This window comes from Dipodomys spectabilis, unplaced genomic scaffold (assembly GCF_019054845.1).
Source record: "Dipodomys spectabilis isolate Male_0828 unplaced genomic scaffold, ASM1905484v1 ptg000071l, whole genome shotgun sequence".
Lineage (NCBI taxonomy): Eukaryota > Metazoa > Chordata > Mammalia > Rodentia > Heteromyidae > Dipodomys > Dipodomys spectabilis.
In genome coordinates, this window is record NW_024870748.1 from 2,164,841 (window position 1) to 2,182,736 (window position 17,896).

Consider the following 17,896-nt stretch of genomic DNA (forward strand, 5'->3'; position numbering starts at 1 on the left):
CGACTACCCTCCTGGAAGATTTTTCTCTTCCTTCCCTCGCCCAACTCTCCCTCGGGGCCTTTACGGAGGAAGACCCCCCCCCCCATGGGTGGCCCAAAATGGAGAACGCGGAGAGGCGCAAGATGGAGGCTCCGCTTCTCTGTGTAGCCTTAGACTTAGGTTCCTTTTCTCCGCCAGGCTCTTAAGCCCAGGAGAGAGAAAACTGGAGGTGGGGTGGGGTGCCAGCCGTAGTCGGAGGGGGGGGAGGCCGCTCTGGCCGACTGTGTCTGGGGTGGGGGCCGAGCGCGATGTCGTGGTGAGGGGAAGGAACAGAGCAAAATGGTGGTGCTGGGAACCGGAGGGGGGGGAGGGGAGCGTCAGGCTCGGTTGTGTATATTTGGGCCTCGGACCGCGGGAGGCGAGGGAAAATCTACTCTGATCACACCCCTCCCTCGTGCCCCCTCCCTTCTCTCTTCCCCTCCTTCCTTTCCTCCCTCCCTCCCCTCCCTCCCTCTCTTCCTCCCTTCCTAGAGAGGGAACAACATTCATGTGACGGGCCCCTCGGCTTCTCCCCCGCCCCATCATCTCCAGCGCGTGGTGGGGGAACTGCTTGGGAAAGCGATTGGCATCGATCTCTCCATCCCTTCCGAGGCCCGACTTCGGTCAGTTTTCTTAGGGCAACAATTTTATAAATAGGCTGGGGTCTGGCGGCGTTGGCCCCGCGCGCAGACCTTGCCCTGAAGGGGGCCCTGCCTGTCTGGCATGGGCGGAGGGGGGGAAGGGCGGGAGTAGAAGGCTGTTTGTTGGGGGGTTTTGGCGCCACTTTTGTTTTAGTTTTAGTGCTGCTTTTTCGTTCCCACCCCCACCCGCACTGTCTTTCTCAAGGCACGAATTGAGCTGATCCTTGCCCCAGGTAGGCAGCCTCCGTTTTTCCCTCCACACTTTTATTCTTGGCTTCAGGGCGACTTTCTCTTTTCTTCTATCACGCATCCGGAGGTCCTTAGAGGGCGATTTTAAGAGGAAAGGGGTTGGATGGGCCATGGGAGAGTGAAGGTGTGGGAAACAGCATCAAGTAGTTCCGCAAAACTTTGAGCCCCGTTCCCATTTTCTTCTGGCCTAGAATCGTAAACGTATTGTTGATTTCGGCCTCCCCCCCTTCCCGTCGCGGGAACGTCTTGTTTTCCTTTAGTTTTTTTTTTTTTTTAATAAACCGCTGTACTTTCGACATTTATTTTGCGCTCCTCCTCGGTGTATATGTCATTTTATTTTTAATCTTATATTGTAATGGGTTCTCGTGTATTTTTCGTGCTTCAGGGTTCGACTTTAATTTTTAATATTGCATTAGTAGTTTCATCCGGTTTGTGAGACTTTCTGTTCCGTGGCCTAGGATGTTTTTTATATTGTTGTTGCCTACCCCCACTCCCCTCTCCCTCTTAGATCTTGAATGCAGTTTTCAAATTGAGGGTCATGGTTTTAGATTAAATGGTTATTTACAGTTTACATGATGCATCTATGAGAAACTTTTCATCCGTGGGGTTAGGTTTAAGTAAAGGAGACGCTTGTGTTGGTTTGCAATGGTTCCTTAAAATGCGCGGGCCGCCTCCCCCCACCCCGCGTAAAGCCCCATCTTCCTCTCACAAGGGGTGTAAATTCCATACCCCCTTTCTCCCACGGACCGCCGTATTTCACAGCAGCCACACCCTGTATTTGTCTCAGTGGATTGGACTCATTATCAGCTTAATTTAGTGAGTTAAACCACCATGATGGGACTTGCTTAAGCACGAAGCTTCTTTTCCTGTTTAGTCCTAGTGGTTAGTGTCGAAAGAGGAATAATCGAGGTTTCTTATGAAACCTGGTGCGGTCCAAGCTCTGGGTTTTTCATTTTCTTTTCTTTTTCTTTTTTTTTTTTTTTCTGTTGTCTTTTTTTCCTACTCCGGGCTGTTGGCAGTGTCAGCACCGCTGTTGGGGGCGGGGGGTGGAGGGGAGAAAGAGTCGGGTTACCGAAGTGCGTCATTCCTGGCTCTAGCAGGGCCTGCTCTGGAGCTGCTGGTGTTTGTTACTGTCCTCGCAGCACTTTCCTGCCAACCTTCTCTCTCTGCGTATTGGTTAGGAGCAAAAGCAGGAGGCGGTCTCCTAATTCTGTCTGTAGCCTAGCGCGTTGCGTTTAAGGGTATATGGGAACTTATTTTTTTCAAAAAGAAGGCCCTGGAAAGTGGATATATTTTGGTTTAATGACATAGAATTCTGGTACTTTAGATTTGCTTTCATTTATTTTCTAGGGGGGGTTAACTTTGAGTTTTAAACCAGTTAAAGATAAAATACCTGGTTTTCCTTTTGCATTTATATCAATCTGTAATTAGGGATCAGAAGGATCAGTTAAAGCATAAGTGTTCAGGGGTTTTTCAAGTGGGGAATTGTAATTTTATAACAAAATATTCTTTTTTCATTTTCAGCTAAAATGCTTGGTGAATGCAGGCCAATTACAAATGTTTCACTTCATTTTCATATTCCGATTAAGTTTCCATATTCGTGTTCACCCTTTTACATATAATTTAAAATAAAACAATTGGGTTTTATGGGCTTCATTAACATTCTTAAAGATTTTTTAAAAAATTGAATTCTTAAAGAAATTTGTCATGTAGGAGTTGTGTAGGGTGTCTACATAGTTATTGTTGGATTCTTGGCTTTTAATTTGCCAGTCTCATACTTTTATCTTTTGTTTTTTTTCAGTGTACTTATTATTGAGTACAGTGTCTTCCTCTTCATTCTTTTTAAACATAATAATAAGGGCAGCGAGTGGGTAGGAGGTATGGATGAAATAAAAGTGGCTGTGAGTTACTTATTGTATGTAGCTGGGTGAGTTTTCTTACTCTTATTCTACTTTTGTGTGCACTTGAAATTTTCCATGGTTAAAGGAAAACATTTTGGAAGAAAACATTTCCACATTGTTTGTGTAGTTTTGGTGTAATGACTTATGTTTATATGGCAAAATTATTTACCTGGGAAACATGTTTAATGGCTGGCACACGGATTTAAAAAATGCTTGAACAGAACCAGTATAAATAATGTAAACTCATAAAAATTGGTTACCCTTTAAATGTTTGCAATTCAGTGTAAATGTGCTCTATTTAAATAATTTCCCTTTCAATGATTTGAAAACAGAAAAGTTCCATTTGCAAATTAAAAAAAATTCTGCTTGGTGCCTATTTCATCAAGTTGCCGTTCAAGTGAGTCAGTATGAAAGGGATTTACTATTAATAGGAGGGGCTTTGGCAGTTGGAGTAAGTGACAGTGGAAGAGATTGGAGTGCCATGGGGTGTATTCTGGTAGGAAGAGCTAGGCAGCTGAATTCACTTTCAATAGTTGGCATTTAATGACTGGGTAGAGAAATGTATTAGAAAAGTAAGCCATTCTGCCCTACCGTGTAAGAACTTATCAGAAACTGATGCAGAGGTGGAGTAGGTTCTTTTTTTTTTTTTTTTTGGCTGATATGGGAATGAGTGTTTACATTTGAATTGATTTACATCACTTTTTTGGGGGGGGGGGGGGGTTCCGGTCATGGGGCCTGAACTCTGGGCCTGGGCGCTGTCCCTCAGTTCTTCAGCTCAAGGCTAGCACTCTTCCACTTGAGCCACAGCGCCACTTCTGGCTTTTTTCTTTTTGCTTATGTGGTGCTGAGGAATCGAACCCAGGGCCTCATTCATGCAAGGCAAGCGCTCTACCACTGAGCCACCTTCCCAGCCCCCACATCCCTTTCTTTTTTAAAGGATCTGGAGCTTATAGCTTCTTAAAAGTTACATGCCCTTAGGGCCAAGGGCTCACCACCTGTAAGTCTAACTACTTTGGAGGATGAACTCTGAGGATCAGGGTTTGAAGCCAGCTGGGGAAGGAAAGTCTCTGAGAGTTCCAGTTAATCACCAAGAAGCTACAAGTGGAGCTGTGGCCCAAGTGGTTGAGCTCCAGCTTTGAGCAAAAAAGCTCAGGGACAGCACCCATGCCCTGACTTTTATACCTAGGATTGGTATCCCCCCCCAAAAAATTACAGGAAAACTTTTACTATTTTCTCTTAAGAACTTTTTTTTACCATTACCATCAAAAAAGTACAATTTATACACTTGATCTTCTTAGTTTTTGAACTGTTCCTTAAGTGCCTTGTTTTCTGCAATATTGTATTATGCCTAGTCAAGTGTACTTCTTGCCTGTGACATCTGAATATATCTTAAAATTATTTTAAAATTCTTTTTTAATTTCATTTTTTCTATTTAAGTATAGATCTTAAAATTCTGGAAGTGATTCATGATAATGGATATTTTTTAATGCTTGCTTTACCAGACTGAAAATACAAGTTTCATAACTGTGAACATTGGTATGCTTGTGTATTTCATGTTTATTTCAACTTTTAGAAGACAGCTTGTATATTTCAGTTTTATTCCTATGCAAATATGCTTAAGTAGATGATGAGGATTGTGGCATTAGACTTATTTTATTGTGGTAAGGCAATAGCTACAGTACTAAACCAACAAACCAAGTTTGGTAACTTTGAAGTTTATTTAGTTAGGATTTTTAAAGGCCAAAAACTCAAGCTTTAATGAAATTAAATTCTGCATTTCCTTTTCATTGTTTTCCTTTTTGACTCTTATTGACTCCTGTTGTTTCCTTAGGAGCTATGAAGTAAAATTGGGGGCAGGGGGAACAGAATCTGGCTCAGATTTATTTCTTTTGGTAACCAGGGTTAGATGTGAAAATATGCTGTGGTCATTTTACTAATACTTAATATTTCTGCGTGCTGAAGTTGCACCCACTCACAGTCATGTGTAGGAAGGTAGTGAGCAGTGAATAGCTTAATTCTTTTGGAGCTGAGGTTTTTTTTTTTTTTTATACTATGTTACACTTCAGGTTTTGATGCTGTGAATTAACTTTCGACTTAAAATTTACATTATGGAAGCAAGGGAAAGGGTGACATTGTCCAAAAAGAAATTACTGTTTATCTGATATATAACTGAAATCCCTCTAAATATTACCTTTATAATGACAATTTAAAAAAACTAAGAAAAAATTTACATTATGATCCAGGCACCTGTGGCTCAGGCCTGTAATCCCAGCTGCTAAGGAGGCTGGGATCTGTAGGTCCAGGTTCAAAGCCAGCTCATGAACGAAAGTCAGTGAGACTCTTACCTACAGTTAACCACCAAAAAAGCCAAAAGTGGAGCTGTGGTTCAAGTGGTAAGAGCACAGACCTTGGGTAAACAAGCTTAGGGACAGCTTGCAGACCCCAAGTTCAAACCCCAGAACTGGCACACATACATACAAAAAAATTTTTTTTTTTTTGGTTGGTTGTGGGGCTTAAACTCGGGGCCTGGGTGCTGTCTTTGAGCCTCTTTGTGTTCAAGGCTAGTGCTCTACCACTTGAGCCACAGCATCAATTATGGTTTTTGGGTGGTCAATTGGAGAGAAGACTCTGAGGACCATGGGCCTTTCTAACCAGGCTGGCTTCAAACCGTGATCCTCAGATCTTTGCCTCCGAGTAGCTAGGATTACAGGTGTGAGCCACCAGTGCCTAGTTGAGGTTAAATTTTATACAGAACTGTATGTAATGGAGCACTGTTTTGGGAGTTGGGAGAATAGCAAAAGAAAAGGATAGTTCCACTCATACATGAGCATAGTCCCAGTAAGCTGTTAGAATATATTGAAATTTGTATGCCAGGTGCTGGTGGCTTACGCCTGTAATCCTAAACTACTCAGGAGGCTGAGATCTGAGGATTGAAGTTGGAAGCCAACCCAGGCAGGAAAATTTGAGCTGTGGCTCAAGTGGTAGAGTGCTAGCTAGCTAGCTTTGAGCAAAAGGAGCTTAGGGGCAGTGCCCAGGTCCAGAATTCAAGCCCTAGGACTGGCCCCCCCCTCCAAAAAAGTATATTAAGATTTGCTTACTTATTCAGTAGTAGAGATTAAACTTTAAAATTATGGGGTATTTTAAAAGTTCTTTACATTTTTCTTCTGAAGTTTTCTATGTTTAACATATATTCAGGGCTTTTAATCTGTGGTTCAATACTGTTTCTGTATAATCTTTGTGTCTTCAGCTATCATAAACAGTAGTTATTGCATGCTTTGTTGGCAAAGATAAAACAATTGTCAGCTTGACTTTTCAATTTCGTGAATTGCTGCTTTTGCATTTAATTTGACCAAAGATTTTATTTCTTCAATGTATATGACCTGACTTTGCGGATTGACTTTTGTATGTGAATTTAAAAATTTACATATCTTTAGCAGCTATAGTAATATGCTTCCTGAATTGCATTTTTTTTCCTGAAAATTTTTTTTTTTTTTTGCCAATCCTAGGGCCTGGGCACTATTCTTGAGCTTCTTTTGTTCAAGGGTAGCACTCTACCACTTGAATCACAATGCTACTTTTGGCTTTTTCTGTGTATTTGGAACTGAGGAATTGAACCCAGGGCATCATGCATGCTAGGCAAGCACTCTACCACTATGTCACATTCCCACCCTCCTGAAAGTTTGTGTGTGTGTGTGCAGTGCGCGCACATGTGTGTGTGTGCGAATGTGCGTGCGTGCGTGCTGGTACTACAGCTTGAATTAGGAGGGGCCTGGGCACGTTCCCTTAGCTTTTGCTCAAGGTTGGCACTCTACCACTTGAGTCACAGCTCCTCTTTTGGCTTTTTTATGGTTAATTGAAGATAAGAATTTTCCTTCCTGGACTGTATTTGAACCTGAATCCTCAGATCTCAGCCTACTGAGTAGCCAGGATTTCAGGTGTGAGGCACTAATGCCAGGCTTGAATTGGGTTTTTAATGTTTCTGTAATTAGCACTAAGAAGTAGACACAAGTGAAGTTAGTGCCACCAAGAAATTGCTGATACTGTTTTGTAGTCCTTCCTCCAAAAAAAGGATAATATCAATGGTCTATCTTTTATTTTTATATTGATCTTACTGTGTTTGAGATGGGGTTTCTTGTAGCCCAAGCTGGTCTCAAATGGGCGATCCTCCTGTCTCAGCATCTAAGTGCTAGAATTATAGTCATGCTCCATTATGCCTGACTTTAATTTTTTTAAATTGGGAAACATATAACTAGGCTTGATGAAATACATTAGGGAAATTTCCATAAGCATTGGATAATTTTATGTGCAACTTAAAGGTAAATAAGTTTTTGAAAATCTGTTGGACATTAAGTTATTACTATTTTTACATCTTTGTATGTAATATTTGTTGTGGTAGGGGTTGACTTTTTTTTTTGAAAGAAAAAAACCTATTCTACAACTTGGTTTGATTTGAGTTTCTTTTGAATGTTAAGGCCCATGTTTTAACATGAATATTTAATCCTTTCAGCAACTTTACAAAATATAAATGAGGAAATTTAGGCTCTGGTATTCAGAGTACATGGTTTGCCCCAAATCATACCCCGATTAACCTGTCCTCAAATTCTTTGTGCATTTGTTTTTTGTTAAACTCAGTAGTTTCCCTTATCTGATTTTAGTCTTGAGTGGTCCACCATCCCCAAAACATGAATTGTTACTTTAGTTTCGTAGAATCAAGATTTTAAATAAATGCACAAGTAAATGCAGAATTTTACTCAGCTGAGTTGCTCATTAAAAGGTCTGTAAATATTGTTTAATACTTTTATACTAATAATTGAAGAACTCTGAGTTACTTTAGTATGCTTATTAAAGTTTATGGGTTATGCAGCTGAGTGCTAGTGGCTCACACCTGTAATCCTTGCTACCCATGAGGCTGAAATTTGAGGATTGCAGTTCAAAGCCAGCCTGGGCAGGAAAGTCTATGAGACTCTTACCTCCATTTAACCACCTATAAACTAGAAGTGGAGATACGTTTCAAGTGATAGGGCCATAACCTTGAGCAAAAAGCTCAGAGACAGTGCCAAGGCCCTGATTTTAAGCTCCACAACCAATAAAAAAAAGTTTATGGGTTACTGTTGAATTCTTGAAGGGCAGGGGGAATTTCTATTTCCTATTTCTGTGGTATGTGGAATGATTCCACATATTTTCTTTTTTTGGGGTCTGGTTGTGGGGCCTGAACTCTGGGCCTGGGCGCTGTCCCTCAGCTCTTCAGCTCAACGCTAGCACTCTACCACTTGAGCCACAGTGCCACTTCCGGCTTTTTTCTTTTTGCTTATGTGGTGCTGAGGAATCGAACCCAGGGCCTCAGGCATGCAAGGCAAGCGCTCTACCACTGAGCCACATTCCCAGCCCCTCCACATATTTTCTTAATGCCAATTGTGCTCTAAACTGTGTCTGAAGCTAGTTGCCTAGCTTGTTGAGTTGGTAGGTTATAATGAAAGGTTTAGGCTAGCTGGTGGGTCATGCCTCTAATCTTGAGGATTGAGACTCAAAGCTAATTTGGGCAGAAAAGTTCACAAGACTATTATCTCCAGTTAAATAGCAAAATTCCAGACCGGTGGTTTGGCTTAAGTTGTAGAGTACCAGCTGTGAGCAGAAAAAGCTTGAGTTGAAGCTACATTACTCAGATAAAAAAAAAAAATCCAAAAGTTAATTTGATAACACTGTACTCGTTTTGTAGTGGGATTTTTATTTTTTGCTGACCCTGAAGCTTAAATTCAAGGCCTGGGCACTGTCCCTGAGCTGCTTTTGCTCAAGGATTGGGCTTTACCACTTGAGCCACAGCTCACTTCTCTGGCTTCCTTTGGTAGTTTATTGGAGATGAGAGTCTCATGGACTTTCCTGCCCAGGCTGGTTTGAATCTGGATGCTCAGATTTCATCCTCCTGAGTAGTTTAGGATTACAGACTTCAAACACCAGTGCCTGGGTTGTAGTTCAATGATACTTTAAAATCTTTCTTCCTGAGGGGCACCAGTGGCTCACGCTTATGATCCTAGTTATTCAGCAGGCTGAGATCTGAGGATCACAGTTTGGAGACAGCCTGGGGAGGAAAAGTCCAAGTACTCTAGCCTTGATCAAAAAGGTGAGGGACAGTGTCTAGGTCCTGAGTTCAAGTCACAGGACTAACACAACAAAAATTCTCCTTCCTTCTGATAGTATCTTTTTCTGTTGGTTTATACTTTCTATTTCAGTCCATCTTTTACCTTAAGTTTTGTTTTTACTTGTCTCAGGTAGTAAATAAATATCAGGGCCCCATATTATTACATGAATTACCGATCAGTATCTTGGCCTTTACTTTTCTTCTTCATTTCTGCTTCTCAAAAACTTACCTGGAGCCGGGGGCTAGTAGCTCACACCTGTAATCTTAGCTATTCAGGAGACTGAGATCTGAACATCACAGTTCAAAGCCAGCCTGGGCAAGAAAGCCTAAGACTCTTATCTCCAATTAACCACCGGAAAACCAGAAGTGGTGCTGTGGCTCAAGAGCCCTCATCGCCCTTAAGCTGAAGAGCTGAGGGACAGCTCTCATGCCCAGAGTTTAAGCCCCATGACTGACAAAAAAAAAAACCAAAAACAAAAGCAACAAAGAAATAAACCTGGAGTTTTATTTGGATAAATGCTGGATGTTGTGTATTTTACCTAAATTAGTAGACATGAGGTAAACCCCAATTTTTCTTTTTTGTCGGTTCTGGGCCTGGGCATTGTCCTTCAGCTCATCAGCTCAAGGCTAGCGCTCTACCACTTGAGTCACAGCACCATTTCCGGGTGTTTCTGCTTATGTGGTGTTGAAGAATCGAACCCAGGGCCTCATACATGCAAGGCAAGCACTCTACCACTGAGCCACCTTCCCAGCCCAACCCAATTTTTTTTTTGGTGGTCTTGGGGCTTGAACTCAGCCTGGGTTCTCTCCTTGAGCTTCTCAGGCTCAAGGCTAATGCTCTACCACTTGAACCACAACATCATGTCTAGCTTTTTCTGAGTAGTTTATTGGAGAGAAGAGTCTTTTGGACTTTCCTGCCCGGGCTGGCCTCAAACCTCAGTCCTCAGATCTTACCCTCCTGAGTAGCTAGGATTACAGGTGTGAGCTACTGGTCCCTGGGCACCTGGCACTAGTAATGCCAGTTTTTGAAAATATAATTTTGCTGTTGTTATTAAGGGGTTATACAGAGGTGTTAGCATTTCGTAAGTCAGGTAATAAGGGACAATATAAAGCTGATTTATTTTTTTGCCAGTTTTGGGGCTTGAACTCAGAGCCTGGGCTCTGTCCCTGAGCCTCTCTGCTTAGGACTAGTACTCTACCCCTTGAGCCACAGCACGACCTCTGGCATTTTTTGTTTATGTGGTACTGAGGGATCAAACCCAGGGCTTCATGCATGGTAGGCAAGCAGTCTACCATTAAGCCACATTCCCAGCCCATGAAGCTGATCTTTTTTTTTTTTTCTCGATCTTGGATCTTGAACTCTGGGCTTGGGCGCTATCCCTGCGCTCTTCAGCTCAAGGCGAGTGCTCTACCGCTTGAGCCACAGCACCACTTCTGGTTTTCTAGTGGTTAATGAGAGATAAGAGTCTCAGGGACTTTTCTGCCCGAGCTGGCTTTGAACTGTGATCCTCAGATCTCAGCTTCCTCAGTTGCTAGGATTACAGGCGTGAGCCACCAGCGCCCAGCTCATGAAGCTGTTTTTCATATGGGTTTGTGTGTGTATGCTTTCCATGGCCATGACTAAAATTACATACTTTATGTTTACACTCCCTTAAGTTTCATCCTGTAGGAAATAGTTTTCCCAGGTGATGAACATCAATGTTCCCAGGCGATGAACCTAGAAATATTGTTTTTTGTTTTTCGTGTGTGTGTGTGTGTGTGTGTGTGTGTGTGTGTGTGTGTGTGTGTGTGTGTGTGTGTGTGTGTGTGTGTGTGTGTGTGTGTGTGTGTGTGTGTGTGTGTGTGTGTGTGTGTGTTGGTCCTGGAGCTTGAACTCGGTGTTTTTTTTGCTCAAGACTAGTACTCTGACACTTGGGTCACAGCTCTACTTTTGGCTTTAGAATTTTTTTTTGAAAGCTATTATGAAGGTGATCGATTACAGTTTACATTAGTCATGTAAAGAGTACATTACTTTTTGGACAATGTCACTTATTCCTTGCTCTCTCTCAGTTTTTCCCTCCCATCCTCACACTTCTGGCTTTTGGGTGGTAATTGGAGATAAGGGTCTCACAGATTTTCCTTTCCAAGCTGGCTTTGAATCACTATCCTTAGATCTCAACCTCCTTACCAGGAACAATTACTTGAGTTAATGGTGCCTGGCTCATTTCTTCTGATTTTATTCAAGAATGCCAAGAACTGGTGTTTTTTTTTTTTTTAATTGTGACAATACAGAGGGGTTACAATTACATGGGCAAGATAATGAGTACATTTCTTTTTCTTTTTTGGGGGGGGGGTCTGGTTGTGGGGCCTGAACTCGGGGCCTGGGCGCTGTCCCTCAGCTCTTCAGCTCAAGGCTAGTGCTCTACCATTTGAGCCACAGTACCACTTCTGGCTTTTTTCTTTTTTCTTAGAACCCAGGGCCTCAGGCATGCAAGGCAAGCGCTCTACCACTGAGCCACCTTCCCAGCCCGTGTACATTTCTTATCAAGCATTGTTGCCTCCTCCTTTGTTTCCCCTTCCCGTCTCTTCCCATCTCCCCCCCACCAAAGTTGTAAAGTTCGTTTTTCGACACAACGACATCTCATTGTACATCTCATTGTTGCAAGAACTGGTGTTTTTATTTTATTTTATTTTATTTTTTTGTCGGTTTTGGGGCTTGAACACTGGGCTTGGGCACTATCCCTGAGCTTTTAGTTTAAGGCGATGAGTGCTCTACCACTTGAGAGCTACAGCACCACTTCTGGTTTTCTCGTCATTAATTGTAGTAAGAGTCTCAGGCTTTCCTGCCCGGGCTGGCATTGAACCATGATCCTCAGATCTCAGTCTCCTGAGTAGCTAGGATTAAAGGCATGAGCCATCAGAGCCCAGCTAAGAACAGAATTATGGCCCCTAGGTACCCACTGTACATTAGGTTTTTTTTTTTTCCTGGGCAATTTTTAAGATAGTTTGGCACTGGAAATAATCTGTTTTCTGAATTCTGTAGTTAACCTGAGGAACAGTGGTTGAAAACACGTCTAGAATATTAAGGGACTTAATTTGTCACTAAGCAAACAACTTTTCACTGTTATTTTCCTGCTAGTAACCATAATATAGCCTCTACTAAAATTTATGTATGGTAAAATGTGAATGCAATCGATGATATTGCTGCTTTGTGCAATAAATTGGTTAGTGTTTATTTCAGACAGTGTTTAATATTTTAAAGAGTTGAATGTGGGAAATCAAATGCATAATTGTATTAGTAAAAAGGAATTATTGTAAGATCACCATTCATTAGGCAGTTCAGTTTTTTAAAATAAAAAGCCACTGACAATGACTACATTGAGAATAACTAATATTAATTGAACTCTTACTATATGCCAGATATTGTTGCAGATACATTAGTTTTAGCTCACTTAATCTTCATAACCCTATGAAGTCAGGTGAGCATACATATAAGTAATTGTTTAAGCTACGATACTTTTGAGAGTGAAATGAGACTTTAATGGGGATGGCATGCTTGGATAATGGTATAAACTAGGACTGTCCCAGAGAAACTGGGATATGTGACGACCCTAATTAATACCCCCTTTTTCAGAAGAGGATAGTGAAGCTTATGGAAGCCAAATAACTTGCCCAATTAGTAAGTAGTAGGAAGGGATTCCAAATCCCTACAGAGATTTCTGTGGACATGAAAGTGATTTAAATTATGTTAAATTGCTATATTCTCAGTTTACGTTTATTCTTTTGGGGAATTTTTTTTTATTGGTACAAGGTCAGTATAAGACAAGATCAGTAGTATAAGACAAGATAAATGAGGAAAATTTCTACTTGGGTTTTATCCTTTTTCTTTTCTTCCTTTCTTTCTCTCTCTCTCTCTCTTTCTTTCTTTCTTTCTTCTTTCTTTTTCTTTCTCTCTTTCTCTCTCTCTCTCTTTCTCTCTCTCTCTGTCTCTTTCTCTCTCTCTTTTTTTTGGTGCCGGTCCTGGGGCTTGAACTCAGGATCTCGGTGTTGACTTTGTTCTACCATTTGAGCCACAGCTCCACTTCTGGCTTTTTTGGTGATTATTTGGAGATAAGAGTCTCACAGACTTTCCAACCTCGGCTGTCTTTGAACCACTATCCTTCTGAGTGGCTAGGATGATAGACGTGAGCTGCTGGTACCCAGCTCTCATCAACTCTTTGCCAAGTTAAGCAGTGTCCTTGAGTTGTATCAAAGTAAAACAAGTTAAAAAAAATCAAATGATCCCATCTGAGTTAATTTTCTTTACATATAATTCAGGTTTCCGTTTCTATTTCCTTAAGAGCAAATCTAGATTGTATAAATTTCATAGGGGTTCTTCTGATAAGATAGCTTCAAGAAGGAAATATTTGCTGAGCACACGTGGCTCATGCCTGAAATCCTAGCTACTCTGGAGGCTGAGATCTGAAGATCATGGTTCAAAGCCAGCCCAGGCAGGAAAGTCCATGAAACTCTTATCTCAATAACCACCAGAAAACCAGAAATGCCACTGTGGCTCAAGTGATAGAGCACTTGCCTTGAGCTGAAGAGCTGAGGGACAGCGCCCAGGCTCAGAGTTCAAGCCACAAGACTACAAAAGAAAAAAATAAAAAGGAAATATTTCTCACTAAGAGAAGTGATATTAACTTAGAAAGAAAGGGAAGGTCCAGTTTAGAGACTTAAAAGTTAAACTGACTCTTTACATAATTGGAAAGTTAGGATTTGCAGAGGTTGATATGTAGAGATTAATGTGCACCATTTCTTAGTAGTCCTCTTGCTTAACATTTATAAGGCCTTGGATTTGGGTATAGACAACATAAAGTTACACCAACTCTCCTCCCCCAAAGCCCTCTCATTTGTTGTGATTTTTGTAGCTACTTTGTACTTTTTGTGGCCTGTTTATACTTGTTGGCACTTCCCCTCCTTCCAAAATTAGTGATAGTGAATTCAGACATGGTAAAGCGATTTCGATAAAATTTTAGACTAGTATATTGTATTGTAAACTAAGATTTCCTCTTCCAAGGGTGGTGCTCTACCATTTGAGCCACAGCTCCAATTTTGGCTTTTTTGGTAGTTGAAGATAAAGAGCCGCATAGACTTTACTACTTGGATTGGATTTGAACTACAGTCCTCAAATCTTAGCTTCCTGAGTAACAAGGATTAGAGGTGTGAGCCACCAGCACGCACTCAGCTTCACTCACTTCTGTTTTTTGATTTGAGATCAGGACTCAAATTCGGTACTTGATGTTTTTGCTCATTGGCTAGCACTCTACCAACTGAGCCATACCTCCAACCCCTTCATTCACTTTTTTTTTAATTGTAAAGATACTATACAGAGGGTTACAGTTACATGAGTGAGGTAATGAGTACACTTCCTCTTGAACATTGTTACCCCTTCCATTGTTTTCCCCCTACCATCCCCTCCCTCCCTCCCTTCCCCGAGGTTCTTTTTTTTTTTTTTTGATTGTGATTAATTGATTACATAATTTCAAAGTCACAAGTTCATTCTAACTTTCCTGGAGCAAATTGTCTATCACAGTCTGTAATATATAACAGTGTTCACACGTTATATACCATATTTGTGATCAGCAGCACCTTCATTCACTTTTGAAAAGAATTTTAAATCTAATTCCTTCAAATATTGTGAATGAGAAGATAATAGCTTGAAGGAGGACTGCGTTTCTTGATCACATGAAGAAATTTGGCCACTGGTAGACAGCTAGATCTTTTGGGAGAATTTATTATATGAAATGTAGCTTTTAAGAACTATTATTCGTATTTAAGCTGGAGTCCATGAGTGGGATGGAGGTTAATGAACACAGTGAAATGATGTATAAAATGTTTTGTGTGCTTTCTATCAAGTTTTCATGAGCTGGTTCATTCATTGTTAAATCAGCTGGTACTTGAAGTGCCTACTGGAGACTAGAAAATACATTAGTAAAGTAGATGACACACAGTTCTGTCCCAAGGCGATGTTATCAGTTGGAATCTGTCAACTTATTAAAGGGCAAAAAGTTCCACTTTTCAAAAAATGTCATGTACTGGAATTGCTCTTTATTTACTTTTTTTTTTTTTTTGAGATAAAGTCTTACTATGTAGCTCTGGCTGGCTTCCAGCTTGCTTAGCTTCCTGTCTTAGTGTCTTTGCTAGGCATATAGGTGAACTCACCAAGTGTTTTGTTTTGTTTGGTTTGGTTTTGTGGTGTTAAGGATAGAATCCAGGGTCTTGTTCATTCTAGGTCAGATTTCTACCACTGAGCTATACATCTAGCCTGCCATCTGTACACTTTTTGACATGGTATTCCTTTATTTTGTGCCAGTACTGGGGTTTGAATTCAGGGCCTGGGCCCTGACCCTTAGCTTTTTTGCTCAAGGCTGGAACTCTACTACTTGAGTCACAGCTCTACTTCTAGCTTTATTTTTGTGGTTAATTGGAGATTTCACTGACTTTTCTGCCTACTCAGGCTGGCTTTAAACCATGAGCCATAGATTTCAGCCTCCTGAGTAGTTAAGATTATAGGAGTTCACTGCTGGTGACTGGAGGCACTTGATTTAAAAAATATTTTATTGTTATTATTAAGTAATTGTATGTTGAGGTTATAGTTCCATAAGTCAGGTTATGAGTGCAGTGTTTCTTTGTCAGTCACCCCTTCATTCTATCCCATTGTCCCTCCCTACCTTCAAGTTACAGTCTTAAGTTTTTATATAATGTACATTGAATATGATTACATTTGCTCACTCTTTCTCTCTCCATTCCTGTATATAGTATTCTTTTTTTTTTTTTTTTGGATCCGGTCGTGGGGCCTGAACTCTGGGCCTGGGCGCTGTCCCTCAGCTCTTCAGCTCAAGGCTAGCGCTCTACCACTTGAGCCACGGCTCCACTTCTGGCTTTTTTCTTTTTGCTTATGTGGTGCTGAGGAATCGAACCCAGGGCCTCAGGCATGCAAGGCAAGCACTCTACCACTGAGCCACCTTTCCAGCCCATCCTGTATACAGTATTCTTAATTTGAAATTAGTGACAATTATTTCAGAATAAGTTCTGCTCTGGAGATCCTTAGGGAAAAACAACTACTAAAGACTTTTAGGAGAGCATTGAAATGCTCAGTTTTTGGTGGTTAATTTGTTTAGTTGAATAATATTGTATGATGATGCGGTATAACCAGTTACTATTATCAAAAGGTTGAGGCCTTCCAAAAGTATGATTCTGTGTAAAGAGTGCATGTAATCAACAACAACTTTGTTAATGGTGTTCAGTATATAGGTCTGTGTTTGGGAGGCCGGAGCAGAAGAATAGTGTAAGCCCAAGAAGCTATCCTGGACAACACAGTACCACCAGTAACCTTCTATAGGATTTCCTTCAGTGTCTTTATATGAAATTCTAAATCTGTGGTATTTGGACAGGTATTTCATTTACATGTGCTTGTGTTTAACTTTTGTGTTTTAACTTTGGCTTCTGTTAGCTTGACATTTTTGGTAGCAATATATAATATTAAGTTCATTTTCTATATATAATACACATAATTGAGTGGCGTTTGTTAGATATGCCTGGGATATTGGAGTATCATATAGGAATAGGGATAATAACTTGAACTAGGAAAGGTAAAGTTTACTTCTGCAGAATGGTGCACTATCAGCTAAAATCTTGCAAGCAAGCACACAGAACATGAAGGCACTTCCCTTTTTATCCATAACCCAGCAGGCTCTGCCCCTCTGCTCAGATTGGCTGAACTCAAGTTCACAATCTGCAAAAGGATATGGCTTAATTTATAGGAGCAGGATGTAACTAAATTTCAATGCCCTTGTAATAGGATGTCTTTAAATTAAAGTATTTCAGGAAAAGGATATCATTAACATTTAATCAGGGCCTGGGAAGGTGGCTCAGTGGTAGAGCGCTTGCCTTGCATGCATGAGTCCCTGGGTTCGATTCCTCAGCACCACATAAGCAGAAAAAGCCGGAAGTGGTGCTGTGGCTCAAGTGGTGGAGTGCTAGCCTTGAGCTGAAGAGCTGAGGGACAACGCCCAGGCCCAGAGTTCAGGCCTCACGACTGGACAAAAAAAAAAAAAAAGGATTTAATCAACAAGGACTAAGCCTTGTCTCCAAAGCAGGAACTTTTCAGTAAAACAATTTTAACACAATTGACAGAAAGTAAGCAACAATCAAATAGTTATTGAGATTTTTTTGATTGAAAAGACATCTTTTCTCACAGGTTTTCTGTATTTAAAATGTGTTCAGGAATGGGATAAATGATGTCCTGTTTTCTAATCTTTTTCTCTTTTCAAAAGTAGAGAATTTCCACTCTACAGTGTGTCTACTGCCTTGTACCTAAATTGCAAACTTAACACTATACTGTTATTACAAACACCATGTTTAATAAAGTTATATTTAAAAAAGACATGTTTCTGTGGTCTAAAGGAAGCTAGGAACATGAATTTTTCAGTGTCTCCCTTCTACACTGAAGAAAGAAAATGTAGGAAATTTTATTAAAACCACAATACTTTTCCTTTGGGATATGTCTTTCCCTGTTTCCACCACTCATTCAGGCCAAAGACATTCCTCAAACTTTTCTTCTGGCAGGAGAATTGAGGAAGTGGTAGCTATGGTTGGTGGTAGGAAAGCAGTAACATGAAGGTATGGGTTTGAAAAGCAAGCTTGACAAGGACAAATGGATATTTCCAATTCTGAATATATGTACTTTTTAAATATCAGTGTACAAAGTACTGCTATTCATTGAGGAATGAATACTCAGTAGAAAATAATTTTATCAGAATTTTATTAGTGAATTAGTTCCTAATTCTTTGAAGTTAGACTGAAGCAGTTACCCAAGTGCTGCACAATAAATAACAGTCTTGACAGGCAATTGTGTGTGTGTTTGTATGTAAATATGTAATATCTAAATGTATAGTTACAATGAATATCCAGATTTATGTCTTGTGACT

General features: G+C 40.7%; 1 protein-coding gene across 6 annotated transcripts in view; it reads left to right on the plus strand.

Moving 5' to 3' along the window:
• Nucleotides 1-17,896, plus strand: part of Stag2 (stromal antigen 2) — a 128,904-nt gene that overhangs the window by 1,215 nt on the left and 109,793 nt on the right. Inside the window, exon 1 of one of the 6 annotated variants that reach the window (XM_042682459.1) lies at nucleotides 501-641. The exons of 4 other annotated variants lie outside the window; for them this stretch is intronic. The gene's annotated coding sequence lies outside the window, so the exon portion shown is untranslated. Of the gene's footprint in view, nucleotides 1-500; nucleotides 642-828; nucleotides 893-17,896 lie in introns of those variants that run through there. One more of the 6 variants, XM_042682460.1, reaches the window with a different exon arrangement.